Source organism: Durio zibethinus, chromosome 4 (genome assembly GCF_047325235.1).
Source record: "Durio zibethinus cultivar Kanyao isolate XHJ-2024 chromosome 4, ASM4732523v1, whole genome shotgun sequence".
Taxonomy (NCBI): domain Eukaryota; kingdom Viridiplantae; phylum Streptophyta; class Magnoliopsida; order Malvales; family Malvaceae; genus Durio; species Durio zibethinus.
Window position 1 is genome coordinate 13,481,126 of NC_143165.1, and position 26,769 is coordinate 13,507,894.

At 32.4% G+C, this 26,769-nt stretch overlaps 1 pseudogene; it reads left to right on the top strand.

The window, feature by feature from the left end:
• The first annotated feature begins 23,236 nt into the window (after window positions 1-23,236).
• LOC149519198 (disease resistance protein At4g27190-like) lies at window positions 23,237-25,471 on the top strand (annotated as a pseudogene).
• Window positions 25,472-26,769: the final 1,298 nt, after the last annotated feature.

Consider the following 26,769-nt stretch of genomic DNA (forward strand, 5'->3'; position numbering starts at 1 on the left):
TATGTACTGTTGTCTCCCTAAGCTTTCTGCCTTCCATCTCATGTAAGCATCCCTTTCTGAATCACATGTGAAGATCCAATCTTTTTCCCTTCTGTGCCATTCATCTATTATTGCTGAAATATGGCTTTTGTGGTCTTGCAGTTGTAGCTCTAATCCTTGGATCACCTGGTGAAGCGATTCTTTTTCATTAAGTATTTCAAAGTACTTTTTTTTCTCTTTTGCGAGCATGACTTTCAATCTTTCCTTTTCGTTTTGGCATTCCACCAATCTTGCTGAGGTTGTAGAGTATAATCCCTTCCAATTCTTACATTCTTGATAAATTCTAGTGGTCTCCTCTTGCTTTTCCTGAGCTTTGCCTTTCCATTGATTTATTCCCTTTTGGAGCTCATCCATTTCACGTTGTCGGCCAAGGTAAGACTTGAAAACTTTTTCAGTTTTGAACTGAACTCGTAACCTTTTATTTTCTTGGTATAGATCTTTCAAGTCATTATTGGCCAGATCTCGCTCTTTTATGACTTTTTCTAATCTGTTCCCTTTTATCTCCGCTTCATATTTTAATTGCCCTACTCTATCGCGAAGTCTCAAATTTTCTCTTCTTATTTCTTCTTTTTCAACTTCTAATTCTTTCTTGATAAGCTCAACTTCTGATAATTGCACCTCTTCTGAAAGATTAACCAATTGATATGAGCTATCATCTGGAAGGAGTACTATGTCTCTAGGGCGCATTGCTTTCCAAATCTGGTAATCAGAAGTAACTTTGTCGATGAGAGGCCCTAACCTTATTCTTTGTGTTCTCTTCCATGCTTGGATCAATTGCTCTGGGGTTCTTGATGGATTCGATTCTCCGTAAATGAATTCTACTTGGACCAGGTCATGAGTAGCAGGAACAAACTGTTTTGCACCGAATTGCCTAAGTACCATCAATGGAGCGTAGCTTACAACACCCCATAGCCTTAATAACGAAATCCATGGCTCATTTCCTTCACGATACAACAAGGGCACACGAGGCATCCAAGGTGCCATCCATTCAATTTTATCCCCAGTAAGCTTTTGCAAGAAAAGGACCCATTCTTCTTTAGTCTTTAATGTCGGCCATTGGCTTTTACAGAACTCTTCGATTGGTGCCTTGTTTCTAAGATATGGTTTTGAAAATGCACTCTTCCCACATTTGAAATGACTTCTGACCCATATATACAATAGAGATGCACATCCTATGAATCGTCCTTTTCCCTTTCGTCGACAGAAATTTAATGACCTGATAGTTTCGGCTAGGACTGCTGGAGCAGGATTAATTGCTTGGGTTTTGATTTGCTCGAAAAAGTCTACCACAGTTATCTCAATATAACCCAAAATCTTCCGAAAGATTACCATGCCATACAATGCTAGAGCAAACACATCCATACCTTGATCATTATCCAAATGTTCCTGAATGAAGTTTCGGAGAAAGTCCCAATGAATACCGAGATGTTCACCTTTAGACTTCACAAAGGAATCAATGGTTTCTACCTTAACCCCCATAAGCTTGGCTAACTTTTTACGGTAACCTGATTTTGGCTTTCGAGTAAACACCTTATCCGGACATTGTAGTTCTATCCCGAGCAAAATCGAATACTCCTCGATAGTTGGCACCAAATCTTCCTGATTAAAGGTGAAGCATTTATATGATGGATCTCAAAACTGTATAGCTGCTTTGACCAGCTATTCATCAATCACTATTGAAATGAGGGATGCAATCTGCCCATACTTTTTGCAAAAGCTTTCTTTTCTTTCCTCACTTAACTGACCCCAGATAGCAGCTAACTCTTTTAAATCATTCTGTGTGAGATCTAAATGCACTTTCTCAGGTAACTTAGACACATAACTGGTAGACAAACAATCTCCGTTCTTTTGTTCAGCCTCTTTCGACCAAACATGTACTTCGTTATACGACTCACATGACACACTGACCGGGGATGAGCAAATCTGTAGTTCTATGGGATCCATGAAAACTTCTTGGGAGAAATGTGTCTTTGAGCAAATATCTCGATGCAAAACTGTATGATATGATTAATGCAAAAAGAAACAAAATTGAGTTAGTGTGATTTGAAAAAAAAAACATTTTTTTTTTGTTTTTTTAGTGTTTTTTGAGATTTTTTTTGTTTTATTTTGTATTATACACAACTTTTTTCTTAGGTATTTTCTACAAGAAGGTGGACGGGGCTCTACATAAGGCTGGTTTCCTAGGCTTATTATATGCTGGGTTTAGATTGACAGGGTCTAAAGGTTCCCAAATTGTTCCTCACTGTCGTCCATATTGGACTAGTAAAGCACCCCGATCCTCACCCATTACAGGTTACGAACGGAAAGGGTTCAATTCGAATGGAAGTATTTCGCTTGCCATTGCAGAGGTTATCACCTCACGAGAGCAATAGGTACTTTACTTCCTCCTATAAAGGACGGAGCCCGGGTATAGAGCTCATGTATGAGATGCATCGTGCCATTGTGTGCAAATATATCCTAATTTATTGACAGTAATATATACAAAAAAATAAAACATAAGAGGCATAGTAAAAGAAATGTGTGTAAATTTTTTGCTTTTTATTTTTGATTTGTTTTTATTTCTCTTTTTTTTTTTTACTAAAAATGAAGAATAAAAATTTAAGAAATTGATTAAGACTATTTAAATCAAAATTTAAGGATAACAAGTAGTTAATTTTGGCCTGACTCTCGAAAACAAAAGGCTTCCCTAGCGGAGTCGCCAAGCTGTCGTAACGGTTTTGTGTCCGTCCGACGAATTTGGAAACAAAATAAAAAAATAATGGAGTCGCCACCAATCTTTTTTTGCTAGGTGCGATTAGCCACCTATTAAAACATATCCTTTTAATGAAATCTTAAAATTAATTAAAATTTATTAAAAAGATAATTTTACGGTCTGCGAAACAGTCTGGGTTCGGGAGTCGGTTACGTGTGGGGAAGGATTAGCACCCCCACAATGCCCGTTAAAAACGGTACCAATTAATAACGTGTTATCCTTTGATTTTGATACAAACAATCTTATTTTCAATATTCGAAAAATAATTTCTTTGATTTTTTATTTATTAAAAAAAATTATTCTTGAGAAAAATAAATCAAAACCTTTTTATTGAAATAATTCTTAAAATGTTCCAGTACGTTGGTAACATTAAAAGAACTCTTTCTCACCTAGAGATTTCTTAAAGCATCTCTACTCGGAATACTTTTAGAATCTCATCTTTGGAGGCTCGAATTTATTTTTCGTAAGAAAATGTCATGTTAAAAAAAATTATTCTCGAGAAAAATAAATTAGAACCTTTTTATTGAAATAATTCTTAAAATGTTCCAGTACGTTGGTAACATTAGAAGAACTTTTTCTCACATAGAGATTTTTTAAAGCATCTATACTCGGAATACTTTTAGAATCTCATATTTGGAGGTCTAAATTTACTTTTCATAAGAAATTATGTTATGCATGCCATGCAAAATATTTTCATGTTTATGCACATTTTATTCTCATTCAAAAATTTTATTAATTATTTTATTAATTTTAATTTAAAATTGAAATTTTGAAGAAAAAAAAAATTTAATCATATTGAAGATTTTCTATAAATATTCCAATATGCTGGTAATATTTTATAAAAAAATCTTCTCACCTAGGGATTTCTTAAAGCATCTCTACTCGGAATACTTTTAGAATCCCATCATTGGATTAAATTTCTTTTCTTCCTATTTTTATTTCTTATATTTTTAATATATTCATTAATTTTTATTTATTATTCTTAAAAAAGAAAATTTTTATTGTATTGAAAAATTTTTTTATAAATATTCTAATACGCTGGTAGTATTTAAAAAAAATCTTCTCACCTAGAGATTTCGTAGGCATCACTACTCGGAATACCTTTGAATCTAATCGTTGGGTAAAAATTTTCTTTTCTTTCAATTTTTTTTACTACTTTAGTATTATTATTAAATTTATTTTTTATATTATTGTTTTTTAAAGTTTATTCTAAAAATTAACATAATTATATAAAAAAATATTTAACCACAATTTCATCAATTAGTCTAACAAATATAGGTATTTTAATATGCATAAATATTAATAAAATAAAAAAATAAGAAAAATTCAAAAAAAAATTTTTTTTACCTGAACCGGACCGGTCAACGGTCCGGTCAACGTCGGGTTCGGTTCGGCGGTTCGGTCTGGTGGTTCAGTTCGGTCTGGGCGGTTCGGTCCGGTCCAGTAAAATCGGTTAGAGCTGATGAAGGAAGAGGGTCGCGGGTCGATTGCGCGGACCCCGGGTCGGGTCGCGGGTTGACGCGCGGATCTCAGTATTAAAACGACGTCGTTTTTGGGCCTTTAATGAAACGACGTCGTTTTGATTTTGGCAGTTTATATAAAAGGTTCAAATTTTTTTTTGTCAGTTTTTCATTTTCCAGAAAAAAAAACTCTTTTTTTTTCTTCTTCTTCTTCAGCCGAGCGCCGACCCGCCGTCCTTCGTCGCCACCGTCGATCGCTGGTCACCGGCCACTGTCTCCGGTTGTTCGACGGTTCCAAAATTCTCCCACAAGCTCTTCTCGACCCCCTGAGCGTAGATCTGACCTCCTTTTCACCAAAAGGAGTCTCAAAATTCCTAGATCTGCCTTCAAAGTTTTGACCAAAAAAATTTTTTTTTTCTACGTTCTTTTTTTTTTTTTTTGAAGCTGACCTTTCTTTCTCTTCTTTGTGCAGGAAGCTTGGCGCTGGGTTCCTCCCTACGAGGAGGACTGTGTTGATTTTTTTTTTTGTATTTTTTTTGTGCGGTTTTGTTTATTTTTTTTTTGTTGGTTTTTTTTTGTTTGGGTATTTTGGGTGTTTGGGTGGGTAGATCGAAATTTTTCGTTCCTGAACTCTCAAGCTGGAAAAATTTTTTGTTTTTTTTTTTTAACCCCCCTCTAGAAAATTTTTCGTTTCCTTTTAAAGAGTTTCAATTAGGTGAGGTAGGTTGGCTGTAGGTGGTTAGTTGGTAGCTGTAGGGTAGCTGGTCGAAAGGCTGATCGGGAGGCTGGTCGGGCCAGTTCGACGCTGTACCAACCCCTTGACTTTTGTCTTATTTCTTTTTTTTTTGTTTACTTATTTTGTTTTTTTTCTGTTTTGTTTATTAATAAAATTTTATTAAAAATATTATTATTAAAAATCAAACGATAGACCCGGACAAAATCAGTATCTACAATATTAAAGATATCAAGTCATAAATAAATTAAAGCTTTTAAAAACTTGACAAAATTCAAAATATATGATAAACAATGTTATTGAGCTAAAAAGAGATGAAATTAATCAAAAAGAACAAAATCTTGATATAATGACTATCAGATTTTTTTTTTGTCAAAAGTTTTGACTTTTATATATTTATATAAAATAAATAAAAATAAAAATTAAGAAAAAAAATACATATCACATCAAAATAAATAAAAATAAATAATAAAATAAAAAACACAAATCACAACAAAACATCAAAACCTCAAAAAAAAATGAATGCAATATTCATGCATTCATGAATTTCATGCATTCATGAATATAATATTCAACAGGCTTGAAAATCTTGAAAAGAGTAAGAGATGCAAGTTAATTAATTAATTAATTAGATTTTGTCCCATGTTATGCCAATATACATTATTAACATTTGGTGGCATTAAAATTCAATGGCTAAGACTAGTTCATGATATTAAATCATAAAAAATGTATTGACATACTTTTAATAATCTGCAATCTTGATTAAAACTCTAAAAAATGAGAATAATTAATGTGTCAAAAGAAATTTAATTAAAAATAAAAGAATATGAAATTAAATCATTAAAATTATTAACATGCCCTTACTAAGTTGTAATCTTGATGACCATGTTTTATAAATGTGGGACAAGAAAAAAAAGAATTAAATAAAAAATAATAATGAAAACTAAACTAAATCAGAAAAATTTATTGACATACCTTAGCTACAATCTTGATAAAACATTGAAAAATGGAAAATTATTAAGATATGTGCTAAAAAGAAAGATTTGAATAAAACTCACGTGCATGTTGTGTGATTATTCGAAAATCGAATTCATATATAATATTTAACTTGTATATTCAAGTGAGGTTAATCACATACTAAGAAAGCCCTAGACAACAATGATTGCCTTGTAAAACTTAAATTATGAATTCATTTGAATCTATTTTTGCATAATTTCTTTATTTATCTCAAAATTTTTATTCATTTTTGCATAATTCATGGTCAACTTTTCATATTTAAAATCCAAAAATTTCAATATTTTTATAGTTAATTTGCCGGTCAACTACAATTATAAATTAGATGTTGATTTTAGAGATCAATGAAGCTTTTAGGTTTGAGTTTGTATCGAAAATTTTTTACAACTTATTTTTTCTTTATGTATTCATTTGCATATTCAAATGATTTTATAATTGTGTCTTTGCATGTATATTTTGTTTTGTATTGTAGACATCGAATTTTGTCCGGGTCTACATTTTTTAATAATAATAATTTTTTTTAAATAATAATAATAATAATAATAATATTGGTTTAATCATAATTTTTTAAAAAAATAAAAAAAAAAAGAAAAGAAAGAAGACAAACAAAAAATCCAAATAGAAGAAACAAAATGGAAAGGGCTGGTGCCAACGGGTGCTGTGCACGGCACCCTGGCCACCCATGCCCTGCCACTACCAGCATCATACCCTTATCTTTACCACACTCTGACTGCCTAGAACTACCTCCCATACCCTGCCAGGAGCACGCTCAACCTACTACCACCATCCCAGCCCTATAAAGCATTAGATCACCATCCTTTCAGTCTCTTTGGGAAGTACTAAAACCAATAGCCACTACAAAAGAAGCCCATACGATACACAGCTATTCCTAACCCTAATCAACCCTTTGCCCATCAGAAACCCCTCTCCCAACAAAAACACACAAATAGAAAAAAAAAAAAAAACAACAACACAATCCTCACCATAGGCGAGGAACTATCAGCGCCGAGCAAGCCCTGCAAAAAAATCAAAAACAAAAAGTCAATTTCTCAAAAAAAGAAAGAAAGAAAGGAAACCGCAAGCTTTAAGCCCCGATCTATGTCGATCGGGGCTGTTTCTGGTAAAACGGACGTCGAATTAGGAAAGATCTCATTGAAATGAGCTTTTGGAAGTTTTTTGGTGTTTTCAACCGCTGACGACAACCGCCATGGCGACCTAGGCCGCAGCCAGCGCGACAGTCCTATGATAGGATTCCGATGGGGGCCAGAGAGAACCCAAAACTCTGAAAAAAAAATTTTTTTGTGTGGAAATAGAAAAGTGAGCTAAAAAATATCTGATTGTTATAGAAAACATTAAAAGCAAAACGATGTTTTTTTGAGCATAGGCCCAAAACTACGTCGTTTCAGGCCAAGAAGGATCCGTGCGTTGACCCGGATTTAACCCGGGATCTGCACAACCCGACCCGTTGACCCATTCTTTTCCACAACTGCTGACCGGTCCAATTGAGTCAGATCGAACCACTCTCTAGACCGGTCCAAACCGTTTCTCAATCGGCTCAACCGAACCGCGCGTCGAACCGACCCTTTTTTGATTCAACCGAACCTTCGGTGATCGGACCGTTGACCGGTCCGGTTCAGGTAAAAAAAATTTTTTTTTAATTTTCTAATTTTTTTATATATTATTATTTTTGTTATTTTAAGTATTTTTTTATATATTTATGCATGATAAATGTTTAATTTTATTAGGATAAATATCTAATTGTTTTTAATAATAATAAAATGAAAACAATATAGGATAATAATTAAAAATATATATTAAAATGCTTAAGATAATAATAATAATAATAGAATAATTATTATTTTTTTCCTTGCCTAGATGTTGAAGTGAATAAAACATACTCCTAAAAAAATAATTCCGCCTAGATGTTGGAAATTATTATTAATAAATTTTCATAAAAAAATATATAAAAGATTTTTAATTAATTTTCAAAAATCATTAGAATCGAACTTGCTTCAAAAATTCGCCTAGATGTTGGAGATTTTTAGAGATGTTCATATTTTTTTAAAAACGAAACCTTAAACATTAATTCTTAATTTTCAAAATCCTAGGTTTCTAAAACCCCTAAAATCCAAAATCTCATAAACTCAAAAATCCAAAAATCCAAAACCCTTAAAAATCCAAAATCCCTTAAATCCAAACCCTTAAAATTTGAAACCCCTAAAATCCAAAACCCCAAAAAATCCGAAATCCCAAACCTTAAAATTCTTAAATCCAAATCTCTAAAATCCAAACCCTTAAATCAAAACCCCAAACCTCAAATTTTAAAACTGAAACCCCAAAATCTTCAAACTCTAAAATCAAAACCCTAAACCTTCCATATCCTAAAATTCAAGCCTTAAAACCCTCTAAACCTTAAAACCAAACCTTCAAAACCTTTACTCAAGCCCTTACTCAAAACATTTTGAAAACTCTAAGGACACATGTGAAAATCTCATTTGAAGTAATTTGTTCCCGAATGCCTCCTAAATGATGGGGTATTTAGGAAACTTTACTTCGTTAAGTTTTTTTACACGAGTTCTTAATTTGCATTAATAATAAGATTAATAAATAAAAAGTATAACAGTAAATTAGGATCTTAAATACAAATAGTTGCACCTAAGCTCTTCCTAGATGTTGGAGAGTCGGGGTGACCTCATTATACTTAAGAATCCAACTTTTAAATTGCATCTCATCCTACATAACATTCATTGGCATACATACGTTAGCATGTTATTATCGGTATTTATTTGCACTATTCTATCTTTAATTTTTATTTACTACTTGGTGATAAAATATTTTATAATAAAAAGGAATAATACATTTTAAAAAAAAATTTGTGATATTATAAAATAAAATAAAAATAACATTCCGAAAGATATAATTTTTGGTACTCTGCCTAGGTGTTGGAGAGTCACCAATAATTTTTTATAAAGAGTGTTATTTCATTTTAAAGATTGTTGTGTTAAATCTTAAGCAAGAGAGTTATTTTAAATTCTGCCTAGATGTTGGAGAATTTTAAGATAATTCTTTAATTTAAAGATTTTCTCAATATTTTTAAATAAAAATTTTAGCAAAATTTTATTTTTCCAAATGAAGGGAATTATTGTTAAATTTCAAATTAAAACCATTTTTATCAAACAACGAAAATAGCGCGTAATTAAATGGTACCAATTTATGGGCGTTGTGGGGGTGCTAATCCTTCCCCACACATAACCGACTCCCGGACCCAATTTGATTTTTCGTAGACCTAAATTTATCTTTTTGATAAACTTTAAACCCGTTTTTATAGTTTTATTAAAAAGATAAACTTTTGGGTGGTCAATCACACCCTAACAAAGATTGGTAGTGACTCATCTATTTACTTCGATTTTAAAACTCTTTTACGTCTGGTAGTCCCGAAACTATTATGACAGCTTGGCTATTCCATTGGAAATTTTAAGAGTCAGGCCAAATTTTAGTTATGCGCTATTAATAGCTATTGGATTTAATTGGTTTTATTTGATATTTAATTTAATTCTCTTTATTTTAATTTTTCAAAATATATACATACAAGTTAATAAATAAAATAAATTGCTTGTTAGCTATTACTTTATTTTGATTTTGTGTTTATGATTTATTCATGTTTTTTTGATTAATACATTACTTTGCACACACTTTGCATATTTACTTGCACGCATGAGCTCTAGACCCTGGCTCTTTCCCTTTTAGGAGGAAGTGAAGTAGCTATGCTCTTGTGAGGTGATAACCTCCGCATTTGTTAGTGAAATACTTTCACTCAAATTGAACCCTTTCCATTAGTAACCTATAATGGGTGGGGATCGGAGAACCTTACTAGTCTATAATGGACGATGATGTGAAGAATAGCCTGGGAACCGTTAGAGCATAAACCTTAACCTAGCATATCATAAGCCATATGAACCTTGCCGATCTTTTTATAGAAATAACCAAAAATGGATGACAAAAGAAAAACATTTTCTTAAAAAAAAATAAATTTTCTCTTTACATGTAGTTCATTCATTTAGTAATTGTTCAAATTTTACAATTTCATAAAATATTTTAGAATAAAGTGATTTTTTTTAAGCATTATCCAACAAGCCAAAAAAAACAAAAAGGTTTTCAGAAAAATTAAAGATTTTTCTTAAATTCTTTGTTTATTGGCCCAATCAAAAAATCAATTTTCATGTCCTAGTTATTTTGTTTTTCCCTCTAAAATTTTTTTTTATATATATTTTGTTTCATCTTTTGCATTTCATACATCATAAAAAATAATACATGTATCCCATTCCATATACATCATAAAAAGTAGTGTCAGTTTTACTAGGTTGGTATAATACAAGCATTGCATCCCATATAAAAATATAACATGCACTCGATAGGTTCATGCATTCCATACAAGTATGCTGTATTAGTCATAGGAATACATCTCATCATTCATATAAATATGTCATTGCATTTCATGCATATAAATTCATGAATGGTAGGGTCGTATGGAACAAATGTTGCATTTCATATCCCACTATCCCTGCAACATAACATTCCTTACATACATATTCATGGTTGATAAAAATTTTCATTTGGGTTGTTTGTACATATAAAAATTCGTTGTCATAGGCATATATGCATTTCATGACATTCTTTAGCCATCATATTCATGTATTCATACTTCGTGTGTCATTGTTTTTGCGATATTCATTTAATAAGGGTAGTAATCTAGAATTTTTTATCTAAGTCTTGGAATAAAATATCTGTCTTGAGGGAATCAGAGTCACGAAATGGGAGATCAATTGGAAGCAAAGATTAGTGCTTTGGAGTTGAATTAAAAAAAATTATGGTTTGAGCTTCGAGAGATGAAATGACAAATGGCTCAATTGATAGAAATGGTTAAAAGTAGTGGTATGGTTGAGTTAGTTGCTCCTTAAAAACCATTGTCACTTCCATCAAGTCAAGGTCAATTGGGTCTCGTTAGTTTCAGCACTCTGCCAGAGCATGCTACAATATTGGGTGATTTGAACAGTGATCAAGGTTTGGGCGAACTCAAAAGAGGAATGGGTGAACTAGCCATGCAAATGACTGAGCTCAAAAGTTAGATTTCCAAGAATAAGCCAGCTGGCTTCAAACAACCTTCACAAACTATCCCGAGTCCAAACTCGTACCCTAATCTTTCTTATAACTATTTTCAACCTCTTTTCCAAGCACCTAGGATTAGGCCCCTAATTTTCATGCAACCACCATGAATTTCACACCTGAACCCATATCCACTATCTTATTTTTCACAATCGCTTGTTCAGTATGCTATTCCGTCACTACCTTTTGAACCCAATCTTCGACCCAAAGTTTCTCAATTCACCTTAAGACCAACTAAGCTATCATATTTTCAGCAAAGCAAACCAACCATAGGACAGGAAAACTCTGGCAACACTAAAGGAAAAATCTATGTTGATCCAATACCCATGTCCTACACAGAGTTGTATCCATTACTTTTAGAAAACTATCTCATTACCCTTATCCCTGCTGAACCTCGCAAACCACCTTTTCTCGAATGGTATGACCCCAATACTCGATGTGAATACCATTTTGGCATCATTGGGCATTTTTGGAAAATGGCACAGCTTTGAAACATAGGGTACAAAGACTGATGAAAGCTGGATATCTGAGTTTTGATACCAAGATGAAGCCAGTTATTCACGAGAACCCTTTTTTGATCCATGCCAGGATGGTAGGCAATGCTGCAAGCAACAATAAGGTTGGTCAGGATGATGAATAAAAAGTTTTTTAAGCAAAGAGTTGTCCTCCCTAGTAATCATTGTCAACTATTTTTAGATTTTTTAAATGAGACGAAAGGGAATGAGAGTAGGCTTTGCACTTTTTGGTCCTAGCCCTAGAATGGTTCATGATGTGTATACTTGATGCTTTTGGAAATGAATGAAAACTTCTTTTAACCTAGATTTTTTATGAATTGATTTATCTGTTTATTTTATTGACGTGCCTAAAAGAGTGTAAGAAAGAATGATGGTTGCAAGTATGTTTTCACCAAACTTTTAAGATAGAAGGGATATATCTAGATGACCCATTTTGAATATAGGATAGAATTCAAGTTTCCCCTCACCAAAATAACAAAATTTGACTTACATATCATGCATCATTTGCTTGAATTCATTGCTTTTCATACCAGCAAATGACAAGGAATGATAATTGTAAATATGCATCATTTGCTTGAATTCATTGCTTTTCATGCCAGCAAAGGACAAGGAATGATAATTGTAAATATACTTTCATCGAACCTTCGAAGCAATTTGTTTTTTTATAATAGAATTCATGCCATGCATTTTTGACTTCTGGTAATTAACAAAAGGTTCAAGGATAACTATTCTAAAAAATGAGGTCAGTTGAGTCTGCACACTTATAGCACTCGAGTCAGTACCAAAATTATGGAAAATGAAGATGCTAGTCTAATGGACAAAGTAGAAAAAGCCTAAGGAGAGATCAGTGAAATAGTTACAGGAATGAAACAAAACATGAACAGATAGTTAGCAAAATTAAAACAGATGTTAGCAGAGTTGACAAAAGGAAAAAGAATTATTGAAACACACAGGGCAAGGGAGGAAACAGCTGTTGAGACACCATTGTATCCATCTGGGTTCACATATATTCAAGACCCTCATATCCTGCAGGCACCTTCAACAAATCATCAATATTATATTGGCCTTTCTGCCAAGATGCCATCAATTCAAACAAATGTCGATCTCAAGTGCACTCTTAACAACTCCACTGCTATGCTTAATGGGATGATCTTAAAGAATCAAAAAAATTAAATAGTGTGCCAAATCTATCAAGAGATACAATAATGAAGATAAATTTGATCTGTTGAAAGAGAGATTGAAGGTAATTGAAGGCCATGATGTGTACAGGAATGTTGACGTCAATGAACTTAGTCTAGTGCTTGATCTCGTTATTTCATCAAGATTCAAAGACCCAGATTTTGAAAAGTATAACGAAACTAGATGTCCTAAAATACATTTGGCTCAATACTATCACAAAATGGTTGAGTATGCTGGTGATGAAAAGCTGCTTATTCATGTCTTTCAAAAAAATTTGATTGGGGCAGCAGCTAATTGGTATTATAGTTTGAAAAATAGTCAAATTCGTACTTAGAGGGATTTATCATGGGCATTCATGAAGCAATACCAGTATATGTTGAAGTTGGCTCCAGACTGATTAACCTTTCAAAATATGAGAAAAAACCCCAATGAGAGCTACAAAAGATATGTTATTAGATGGAAGAATATAGCATCGTAAGTACAACCACCTCTTACCAATAGGGAGTTGAATTCCCTGTTTGTGGATACCCTTCCTTCTCCCTATTATGATAAGTTGATCAACAATACTTCATCAAAGTTTACGAATTTATTATTTACTGTGGGTAGAATTGAGGATGGGATAAGAAGGGGAAGAACTATAGATACTGGTGATGAAAAAAGATGAGATATTTTTGCAAAATAAGCCCCAAAAAACAATTGTTAAAGGGTAAAATGAGAGAAATCTCACCATGATACAAGAAGATCCAACAGATAATTATTCACAATGGCTACCATATTGTCCCCAACCAATATTTTTGATTGATGATTTTCCTCGACCACTTCATCTATGTGCTCAAATTCCTTTACCACAAACAGAACCAAGGATCAACTTAAGCCATTCACAACGTCGTAAGAGAAAGAGAGCCAAAGTGTATCATTCACTTTCAATACCTTACGCTGAGCTCTTTACTTTACTGATAGAAAATCATATGGTCTTTGTTGTTCTTGTAAGACCCAGAAAGCCTTCGTACCTGAAGTGGTATGATCCTAATGCTAAATGTGAATTTCATGATGGAGTTAAGGGGCATTCCATAGAAGATTATACTGTCTTCAAAGATAAAGTTCAAGCTTTGATCGACGCAGATACTACAAAGTTTAAAAAGCTAGTTGGTGATTGATAGTAGTAAAATTACAAGTTAGTGATGCTAAAGTTGAAACATCAAAGCAGGAAACTTTTATTTATGTAACTTTGAATAGCATCTCAAGAGTATGATCAAAATGATAAATTCTTTTTGGTCAAATCTTAAGGTTTGCATTGCATGAGTAAACATTGTGCATCATAGTGTTTTATTTTGTGTAAGTTTCTATATATAGTTAGTCTTTTTTTAAAACAAAAAAAAAGATATTAGATATGAATAAAGCCCCATGTGGTTAAGTACCAAAGCTAGAGAAATGTCATTTAAAAAAAAAAGAAAAAAGGCAACAAAAAAAAAGAAAAAAAAAGTTTTTAGTCTAAGATGAATTGGTGATCACTATTATAAATTTTTCAAATACCTAAATGCCAATTTGCTCATTCAGTTGACCCCATTTCATCAGTCATGACCCCTTGATAGCCTTGAATTCGAATTTGTGAACCTCATTTTCACTTGATATTGTTGTTATATCAAAGGCAATATTTTTTTCTAAAGGAATGGACAAATGAAACAGCTATTTAAAAAATGTATGGTTCCTAGAAAATCAAGTCTATATGACTTTCTCTTTTTTTTTGGAATTCAAATGCGATAATTTGATATGACAAGATTATGCTGCAGCTCTAAAATTTTCAAATCCAAGTCTTGTAAAATGCATTCAAGCATACTACCTTTCAGCTTTTTATCCCAAAATTGACTTGATCCTTTGTCTTGAGGTATATTTGTCAAAAAAAAAAAAATACCTCATTACCTCTAAGGCAACTTGAATTATGATTAACCGTTTTGTTCTCTTTTTACGGAGTAACTTAGATCATTTGATACCTTAAACATGCTTACCCCACATAATCCTTTTCTCATCCATTCCATATGTCCATTCTCTTCTAATTACTTTCATTATATGTGGTTTGCTAAAATGGGGCATCTTCCATGAAACATGTTACTGACAAAATAAATCTATGTGTGAGCTATGGGGGTAAAAAAAATAAAATAAAAAATAAAAAAATAAAAAAGGGGAAAAAATGGTTGACATCATGCACTAAAAAATTTTTTTTTTGAGCAAATCCAAAAAGGGTCCTGACAAAGTCAAAGTTTTGAAAAAAAAAAGAGAAAAAAAAAACAAAAAAAAATTTTGAGGTAAAAAACCTTTTTTTCAAGTTCATTTTCCTAAAGAGTAGTCTTCAATGTAAGTATTTATGCTTGAAATGACAAATGACCATCTTTCATTATCCTTTCACAAAAATAAAAATTTATCTTTTGTTACCCCTTTGAGCCTGATTGAATTCTTTCAAAATAAACCTTAACTAAAGATCACCTTTCACATTAGAGGCAAACAAAAAAGAATGCGTTTAAAGGTTAAGAATGAGAATGTCTAATGGAATCTCATGTGATAGGGGCAAAAACCCAATGTAAAAGTTCATAAAAGTTTTGAATCCATTTAGTGAAAGGATGTAAAAAAAAATGAAAGGAAAGGAAGAATGAAAGAAAAAAAAAGAAAGAGATGAATGGGTGGAAAGCATAAAATAGAATATACCTTAGAGTGTATCCTTCCAATGAAAAATGATCCTTAGTTTCAAATACCTTTAAATACTTGTTTTGGGCCTTTTTATCCTTTTCTTTGGCAACCATAAACCTTAGCCTATATTACAACCTTTGAAAAGTCCATATTGGATCATGTATGAAAGCTTAAACTTGAAGAGTTTCTTTTGAAAAAATGAATATGAATTTTTTGAGTTTACCTTTTATTACCTACTCTCATGTTTGAACTATTAAACCTTTTTGAAAAATTTTTTTTCCTCTTTTGGAATAGATTTGAATTCTCAAGTGCATGGTGTGTAAAAAAAAAAGAGAAAAATAAAAATAAAAGTGACTCTAGGGTGAAAACCCTTAAAAGAGCAGTCTAGAGCCAACCCTGAAAGGTCACTCCTGATGCTAAGTATGGTGGATGCTAAACAGAAGTAAAGCCAAACCTTTTTGAAATGTCTGAAATATCAAAGCCATAGAAGTCTGAAATGGATTGATTATTCCTAAATAACCTTTTAAAATCTCAAGCCTTTACAGCTGATCTTGACATATATCAAAATGTCACATTTGGAGACTAAGAAAAATGTTGAATATGTTTGATTTTCAAGGAATTCATGCTTTTAGAAAAGCTTATGTTTCATTCGTGAGCTTGCATGCCTCTTTCACTCCCTTCAAGGGTTGGAACCTTTTGAATAAACATCACTATCTACAGAACTATTACATCCATTTGGAAAGAAAATCCTCACTTTTTTTATTTTTGATAGGGATCGCCAAATTCTAAAAAAATAATAATAAAATTTAAGCCCAATTTATTTGACCTTAAATGACATTTAAGCCCAGTTTATCTGGCCATCAATGAAATTTAAGCCTAGTTTATTTGGCCATCAATGAAATTTAAGCCCAGTTTATCTGGCCTCAAATGAAATTTTAAGCCTAGTTTATTTGGCCATCAACGAAATTTTAAGCCCAGTTTATTTGGCCATCAATGAAGCTTTAAGCCCAGTTTATCTGGCCTCAAATGAAGTTTTAAGCCCAGTTTATCTGGCCATCAATGAAACTTTAATCCTAGTTAGCTGGCCTTTAATAAAATTTAAGCCCAGTTTATTTGGCCTGAACAAAAGTTTTAGAGTTTCAAAGTTTTATCCAGAATAAAAAAAATTCTCGATGCATAACCTTTTGAAAGATCTCGCATTTGCAATACTTGTATCATGAGAAAGACATTTAACCTATATAAAAAAAGGATATTCAAATTTGTATCGCTCATCTGTGCATCATGAAAGGGATATTTGCATTTGCATCACTTACATCTGTACCACAAGAGAGACATTTGCATTTGCATCACTTGCATTTGCAGTTGCACAAGATATTTGTATTCGCACTATAAGAAAATTCGCATTTGCACTACCATGGCATCCGCATCCTAAGAAAAGGTATTTGTAGGAGCATTTACATGAAAAGAACATTGTCATTGTCAAATATAGTTGCATCAAGCATTCGCATTTTTGCATTTGCATTGAAATTTGTATTTTTACCAACATTTGCATTAGCATCATTTGATCAAGATAGACATTTGTATCATTGATTGCATTCATTAACTCTGATTATGGAAAAGACATTTTCAAAAAATTTTTAAATTTTCAAAGTTCTATTGCCTCTGATTGAGAGGAGCATTTAAAGATATTGATTGATCGATTTATTATTCTCAACTTACGGTGTTGTCCCAGTTGATTCTAAGACCTTCGGGTATAATTTTGATTTGCGATGTTATCCTGATCGATTCATTATTCTCGACTTATGGTGTTGTCCTAGTCGATTCTAAGACCTTTGGGTATAATTTCGATTTGCGGTGTTGTCCCGATCGATTCATTATTCTTGACTTACAGTGTTGTCCCAGTCGATTCTGTAAGACCTCCGAGCATGATTTCAATTCACGATGTTATCCCGATCAATTCTTTAATTTTAACTTGCGGTGTTGTCCCAATCGATTCTGTAAGACTTCTGGGTATGATTTCTAAGACCTCTGGGCATAATTTTGATTCGTGATGTTATCCCGATCGATTCATTATTCTCGACTTACGGTGTTGTCCCAGTCGACTTTGTAAGACCTCCGGCATGATTTTTGTAAGGCCTTCGGGCATGATTTCGATTCGTGGTGTTGTCCTAATTGATTTTTTATTTCTCGATTTGCGGTGTTATCCCGATCGATTTTTTACTTCTCGACTCACTGTGTTGTCCCGATCATTTTTGTTTACGTCCTGACTTGCGATGTCATCCCGATTGTTTTTTTTATCATTTAACTTGTAGTTAAAAAAAAAAAAAGGAAGAAAAACTTTTGAAAAATCCATGATTTGCTTCCGGACAAAATCATTGTCTTTATCTTTGCCCTATTACTAATTTTCAGTAATGTGCAAGAGGGGCAGCTGTAGACACCGAATTTTGTCCGGGTTTACATTTTTTAATAGTAATAATTTTTTTTTAAATAATAATAATATTGGTTTAATCATAATTTTTAAAAAAAATGAAAAAGGAAAAGAAAGAAAACAAACAAAAAATCCAAACAGAAGAAACAAAATGGAAATGGTTAGTGCCAGCGGATGCTGTGCATGGCACCACTGGCCACCCATGCCCTGCCACTACCAGCATCATACCCTTATCCCTACCACACTCTGACTGTCCAAAACTACCACCCATACCCGGTTAGGCGCACGTTCAACCTGCTACCACCATCCCAGCCCTATAAAGCACCATATCACCTTCCTTTCAATCTCTTTGGGAAGCACTAAAACCAATAGCCACCACAAAAGAAGCCCATACGACACACGGCTATTCCTAACCCTAATCAACCCTTGCCTATCAGAAACCCCTCTCCCAACAGAAACACACAAACAGAAAAAAAAAATAACACAGTCCTCGCCTACGGCGAAGGACCATCAGCACCGAGCAAGCCTTGCAAAATAAACCAAAAATAAAAAGTCAATTTCTCAAAAAAACAAAAGAAGAAAGAAAGGAAACCTCAAGCTTCAAGCCCTGATCTATGTCGATCGAGGTTGTTTCTGGTAAAATGGATGTCGGATCTGGAAAGATCTCGTTGAAAGAAGCTTATGGAAGTTTTTTAGTGTTTTCAACCATCGACGACGACCGCCGGCAGTGATCCAGGCGACAGCCGGCGAGATAGTCCAGTGACCGAATTGCAGCGAGGGCTAGAGAGAACCCAGAACTCTGAAAAAAAAAAAAAAATTTATGTGGAAACAGAAAAAGTGAGCTAAAAAAAATCTGATTTTTATAGAAAACATTAAAAGCAAAACAATGTCATTTTGACATAGGGCCAAAACGACGCCATTTCAGGCCAAGGAGGATTTGTGCGTTGACCCAGATCCGACTCGGGATCTGTGCAACCTGACCCATTAACCCGTTCTTTTCCACAGCTACTGACCGGTCCAATTGAGTCAGACCGAACCACTCTCTAGATCGGTTCAAATCATTCCTCAACCGGTTCAACCGAACCACATGTCGAACCAACCCCTTTTCGGTCCAACCGAACCTCCGTTGATCGGACTGTTGATCGGTCGGTTCAGGTAAAAAAATTTTTTTTTTTAATTTTCTATTTTTTTTATATATTATTATTTTTGTTATTTTAAGTATTTTTTTATATATTTATGCATGATAAATGTTTAATTTTATTAGGATAAATATCTAATTGTTTTTAATAATAATAAAATGAAAACAATATAGGATAATAATTAAAAATATATATTAAAATGCTTAAGATAATAATAATAATAATAATAATAATAATAATAATAATAATAATAATAATAATAATAATAATAGAATAATTATTATTATTTTCCTTACCTAGATGTTGGAGGGAATAAAACATATTCCTAAAAAAATAATTTCGCCTATATGTTGAAAAATTATTATTAATAAATTTTTATAAAAAAAATATATAAGAAATTTTTAATTAATTTTCAAAAATCATTAGAATCGAACTTGCTTCGAAAATTCACCTAGATGTTAGGAATTTTTAGGGATGTTCGTATTTTCTTAAAAATGAAACCTTAAACATTAATTCTTAATTTTCAAAATCCTAGGTTTCTAAAACCCCTAAAATCCAAAATCTCATAAACTCCAAAATCTAAAAATCTGAAACCCCTAAAAATCCAAAATCCCTTAAATCCAAATCCCTAAAATTCGAAACCCCTAAAATCAAAAAGCTCCCAAAATTCGAAATCCCAAACCTTTAAACTCTTAAATCCAAATTCCTAAAATCCAAACCCTTAAATCAAAGCCCCAAACCTCAAATTTTAAAACCGAAACCCTAAAATCTTCAAACTCTAAAATCAAAACCCTAAACCTTCCATATCCTAAAATTCAAGCCTTATAACCCTCTAAACTTTAAAACCAAACCTTCAAAACCTCTACTCAAGCCCTTACTCAAAATATTTTGAAAACTTTAAGGACACATGTGAAAATCTCATTTAAAGTAATTTGTTCCCGAATGTCACCTAAATGATGGGGTATTTAGGAAACTTTACTTCGTTAAGTTTTTTTACACGAGTTCTTAATTCGCATTAATAATAAGATTAATAAATAAAAAGTATAATAGTAAATTGGGATCTTAAATACAAACAGTTGCACCTAAGCTCTTCCTAGATGTTGGAGAGTCGGGGTGGCCTCATTATACTTAAGAATCCAACTTTTAAATTGCATCTCATCCGACATAACATTCATTGGCATACATACGTTAGCATGTTATTATCAGTATTTATTTGCACTATTCTATCTTTAATTTTTATTTACTACTTGGTAATAAAATATTTTATAATAAAAAAGGAATAATACATTTTAAAAAATTTTGTGATATTATAAAATAAAATAAAAATAACATTCCGAAAGAAATAATTTTTGGCACTCTGCCTAGATGTTGGAGAGTTACTAATAATTTTTTATAAAGAGTGTTATTTCATTTTAAGGATTGTTGTGTTAAATCTTAAGCGAAAAGAATTATTTTAAATTCTACCTAGATGTTGGAGAATTTTAAGATAATTCTTTAACTTAAATATTTTCTCAATATTTTTAAATAAAAATTTTAGCAAAATTTTATTTTTTCAAATGAAGGGAATTATTGTTAAATTTCAAATTAAAACTATTTTTATCCAACACCGAAAATAGCATGTAATTAAATGGTACCAATTTATGGGTGTTGTGGGGGTACTAATTCTTCCCCACACGTAACCGACTCCCGAACCCAACCTAATTTTTCGTAGACCTAAATTTATCTTTTTGATAAACTTTAAACCTGTTTTTATAGTTTTATTAAAAAGATAAACTTTTGGGTGGCCAATCACACCCTAACAAAGATTGGTGTCGACTCCCCAATTTGCTTCAATTTTAAAACTCTTTTACATCTAGCGGTCCCGAAACCATTATGACATGTATGGTGCAATATTTTTTTTACTTAATTTTTTTGAGATCCATGTATAATTTTTTAAAGATTTTTAGCAATTTAATTTATGTATTAGTTTTTATATTATGAAATACAATATGTACTTCATATAAAAAATTATAGTGATTTCATTTTGTATACATGTGATCTTAGTCCAAGTATATAGAGAGTTGATGTTAAGAAATTATAGACTATTATAAAAGTCCAAAGGAGTAATTATTTATCTTGCTTAGGAGTACAATAATTCTTGATAGTTGGATTTGATTCTTTATATGCTTCATGTAAAAATCACTCTACTCATAAGATTTTGAAATGGATTAAAGAGGATATCAAAAGAAGGTTCAACAATTACAAAAGAATTACTAAAGATGCTGTCAGTTTGACATTTTTTTCAAACTTAAGGCATCATTCAAAAAATATTTGATTGATTGTTTCTTTAATAGTCTTTGTGTTACAAATGAGATGTTATATTTTATTTTTAATTTGATTGTAGTTTTTTTTTTTTTTGTGAGCTCCAATTGATTCGCAGCATTATTTTTTGATTTAGTATGTTTTTGTACTAATAACTTGGATAAATAATTAATTGATTTTTTGTACTATTATAGTTGTTTACTAAATTTCTTATAAAATTTCTTTCCATTTTAGTTAATATTAGGTTTATTTATATATATGATTTATCAATTTTTCATTTTTAGTTTTAATAAAAAGTATGATTAAGGGTACATATTAGGGTCTCAACTCTCAATGTTAATAGATTAGTTACCACAATAAGTAAGCTTACAAGTTATAACATATTCATTTTAATATTAATAAAAAAAGAATATAGATTAAAATTAGTCAATGTTTAATCTAATAAAAATTTATTAATTAGGGAAATTTTACTTTAATATTTTTAATAAGAAAACAAATAAAAATGACTCAATATTTTAATTTAAAATAATAAACATGAAAAAGGGAGAGCAATCGATGGTTAAGATTTTACTATATCATCTTTTCTCAATTCATATTAATTTCATTGTGAACAAAAAATACCGATTAAAAGTAATTGATGTTTGCGAATGAGAACTTGATTTAGTGGCAAAGAAAGGTCTTAGAACCTTCAAGTTATAGGTTTAAGTTTCATTATATGTGGGTTTGATAAACTTTATGTTTTAATTTATTTTTTATTATTCAGTGATTTTTTTATATATTTCAAAAAATAAAAAGTAGTTAATGTTTAATTTAATAAAAATTAATTAATTAAGGACTTACTTTAATAACACTTCAATATGATTAATAAGAAAATAATAAAAAATTGATATTTTTACTTGAAATAAACATGAAAGATTTTTTCACTATTTAGAAAATAGTGGATATCTCTATTATTTTTACCAATATTAAAGGTTTTGCCACATCATTTTTTAATTTTTAGAAGCAAATTAAATAAAAAATTTAAAATTTCTACCATATTCACTTTAATTATATACTCTCCCTCTCATCCCAAAAGAAAATATTCTTTTTCCACCATGTTATCATATTGGATAGTCAACAAGCAACAAAAAAACATTTGGCATACACCCAAAAGATGGAAAGTTGGAAGCAACCAACCAACAAATTATTTCACTCTTTTATCCTATTAAGTATCATCTCTGTCATTTTTTTCAACAAATTTCAATCTTTCAATATTTAATTTAATAAAAAAATTTCTAACTTAAGGAAAGTTTAGTTTAATAAAAGTATGTATATATAAAAGTTTGTGATTATTGCATTGAAAATGTATAAAACCTAATAAGCTTGGGTTTGACCTCACTCCAATTGGGTTTTTTATATATTTTCGGGTCCTTCCTAACTATTGTTTGGTAATTCTTATATTAGTAATTCTTCATAGTTTGATTGATCTCATCAATTTCCTTCATTAAGTGAATAAGGCAAAGAATAAAGCAAATTACATAACATTTGACAATCCCAAGCCTTACAAGTAACTAACCTTTAGCTCTTGAGAGCTGTGTTTTAATTGTTATAATTTGGGATAGTCGCATTCATCGACAAAAATGTAGAGGCTGCAAAGCTTTTGAAAGACACCATCTCCAGAGGGGTTAAAGCAATATATAATATTGATATACATCCTTAATAACCAAAATTTTCTAATAAAGTAATTCTTCTTAGAAATTTACTGCATCTATATATTTACATGGTTATGCTTATAAAGTCCATCAACATAGTTTATGATATACATATTTTTTCATGTGGGGACTTTACAGCCATGGATTTTCTCCTTGCTAAATTTGATGAATCGTGGGACACTCCAACAAAGCTTGATGAGAAAATGAAAGACCTAAAGAGAAAACAGGTGGAACTAAATGCTCTAAAAGGAGACACAGAGTCAAGAACAAGCACAGAGCTGCATCCGAGAAAAAAACTAAAGAAAGAAGTTGAGTTATGGCTCGGGAATGTTGAAACAGTAAACAGCAAAATCCAAGACCTTGAACAAAAAATTGGAGAAAGTAGTTTTGTCTCACGTGGATTCCTCAAAGGAGATGTTTTGAAGAAGATACAAGAAGTTGATGAACTTTTTCAACGGGGTAGGTTTCGCGACGGTTTGGTAGTTAACAACCCTGGGTGGATTGGACAAGCTCTATCAACCACAACTTTATTCGGTGGAGCTGCAAAAACTTGTATGGAAGAAATTTGGGCCTACTTGATGAATGATGACATTCAAAAGATTGGAGTTTGGGGGATGGGAGGAATAGGGAAAACAACCATCATGAAGCTCGTACACAACCAGCTATTGAAATAGACTGAAAATTTTGACATAGTGATCTGGATCACTGTATCAAAGGAGATGAACATCATTAAACTACAAAATAGGATTGCACGTGCAATGAATGTAACCCTTCACGAAGATGAAGATGAAACAATAAGAGCAGGGATGATATACGAAATGTTGGCTCGTAAAGGCAAGTATGTGTTAATCCTTGATGATCTGTGGGACAAACTTTCTCTTGAAGAAGTAGGCATCCCTGAGCCTTCTAATGGGAGCAAATTATTGGTAACAACTCGGTTATTAGATGTGTGTCACTATTTGGATTGCCGAGAAGTTAAAGTGCCGACTCTTTCAAAACCAGATGCATGGAGGTTGTTCACGGAAAAAGTAGGTCGAGATGTTTTGAATCATCTAGATCTATTACCCCTTGTGAAATCTGTTGCTGAAGAATGTGCTGGTTTGCCTTTGGCTATTGTTACAATAGCAAGCAGTATGAAGGGTGTACGTGACATTCATGAGTGGAGGAATGCACTCTTTGAATTAAACAGACAAGTGAAAAGCGTGAATGGGATGGAAGAAAAGGTATTTCAACAACTTCAGTTCAGCTATGATCGCTTACAAGATGAAAAAGTGAAGCATTGCTTCCTCTGCTGTGCATTATATCCTGAAGATTGGGAAATAAATACAGATAAGCTTATAAATCTGTGGATTGCTGAAGGGCTTGTGGAAGAAATGGATAGCATACAAACAGAGATTGACAAGGGGCATACCATACTGAATAAACTCAAAAACAGTTGTTTGATAGAAAGTTGTATGATAGAAAACAGTAATATAGATAAAGGTCAAGTGAAGCTGCATGATGTTGTACGGGACATGGCATTACGCATCACAAGTGTAAGACCACGATTCTTGGTGAGAGCTGGCATGCTATTGAAAAGGATACCTGATGTGCGAGATTGGAACGAAGATTTGGAGAAAGCTTCATTGATGTGTAATTTGGAATTACAAATTCCATCCCAAATACCTTCCCCAAAATGCCAAAAGCTCACAACATTATTGATGTGCCGATGCAAGATAGAGAGCATTCCAGAGTGTTTCTTTGAGCAAATGCATGGACTTAAGGTTCTTGATCTTTCTGAAAATCTTATTAAGAGTTTACCAAATTCCATCTCTAATTTGGAAACTCTCACTACATTATTGCTTGGTTGGTTTGAACAATTAGAGAAGGTGCCATCTTTTTCAAAACTTCAAGCTTTAAGGAAGTTAGACCTTAGAGGAACAAAAATCAAGGATATGCCTCATGAGATGGAAAGGTTGGTAAATCTCAAATATTTTGATTTGAGTTACACGAAAATAACAGAGATGGCCGATGGAATGTTGGCAAACTTCACATCCCTTCAGCACTTATCAATACTTGGATTTGATTATAAATTATTCGTGAGCGAAGAGGAAATAAGTGGATTAATGAGGAAGTTGGAAATCTTTGAAGGGTGTTTGTTTGACTGGAATGAGTGGAACAGTTATGCCCAAGCTTTGCATGCTCGAGAAAGATGGCCTTGTCAATACTTCATTTTAGTGGGTGATCGATTAATGTGGGATGATTTAGACAATAATTCGAAAAAATACATTGAATTAAAAGGTTGTGACATGATCTGTACAAATGGTATTAAGATCCTATCTGATGTTGAGGTTTTGACTATTGTGGAATCCACCGTGGATTTGTGTGAAGAGTAGTCATTTTTCTCATGGTTTATCCCAGTGCCACATAATAATTTTTCATTTCTTTCTCGGGTTGTGATAATTACCTGTAAAAAAATAAAGAAGTTGTTCTCGTCCAATTGGGTGCTGCACAACCTCCAAAATTTGAATACTTTACGTGTTGAGGATTGCTGCGATATGGAAGAAATAATAGCATCAGAGTCAGAGTCAGAGTTGGAGGGAGAAGGAAATGGAGTTGCTATCAAGCTTACTCTTCCAAGATTAAAGAAATTGGAATTGTGGGATCTACCAAAATTGAAGACCATTTGTGGTGCAAATGGAGTAGTGGTTTGTGATTCTATTGAGGAGATTGTTATACGTGATTGTCCAAAATTAAAGAGGATACCTCTGAATCTTCCGTTGCAAGATGATGGCCAACCATCTCTCTCTCCTTCTCTTACAATTATTGAAGCATACCCAAAGGAGTGGTGGGAATCGGTGGAGTGGAACCATCCAAATGCCGAGTCTTTGTTGGATCCCTACATTTGACATGTAGTTGCATGTTCGTTGAAATGTTTGACCACTACAGCGGTCACTTTTTTCTTTGATCAAATGCCCGACCACAATGGTAGCTTATTTCTAACATTTCCTTTTCATTCTTTCTTTTTTCTTTATCCTTTTCTATTTTCACTTTCTTATATGTTAATCTCATGCTTGACCTTTCCAGTTTTCTTAGGTACATAACCTGCTCCAGGATTAGAAATGGCAAATGCTCACTCTGGAATGAAGTAAAGTAGAATAGTAAATTTCACTCCTCTGGTGAACACCAGTGTTCCTCTCAATTCGCTCAAATCATCTTCACCAACTTTAGAATTACTTCTGTTTTCTAGTGTAATATTTATTGGCTATGTACTTTGTTTGATGTCTGTTACAAAAACATATCAAGAATTTCTCGGTATTAATCTTCGAAAACTAAATGCTCTCTATTTGATTGTCAGCCATATTCTTTTTACCCTTAGTTCTGCTGCAAAGTTGTTGATTGTATTTCCTTTGCTCAAGCATATTTCTTTTAAGTCAAGATGCTTAATTTCAAAATTAATTGGTGAAGTTGCAAAGAACATTATGAACAAAATTTGGGCATACTTGGAGGATTGGAGTTAGGGGAGGAGTGAGTAAAACGATGGTTATGGAGTTGAAAGAGTTGCGAGCAGCAAAAAAAAAAAAAAATCTAGAGCAGGTTTCTAGCAGTAAGTGTAACATTATTTAAAGGACAAGTTGGGAAAAAGAGTTCCATTGAAATGCATTAATCTGGATCAGCAAACTTATTATTTAGA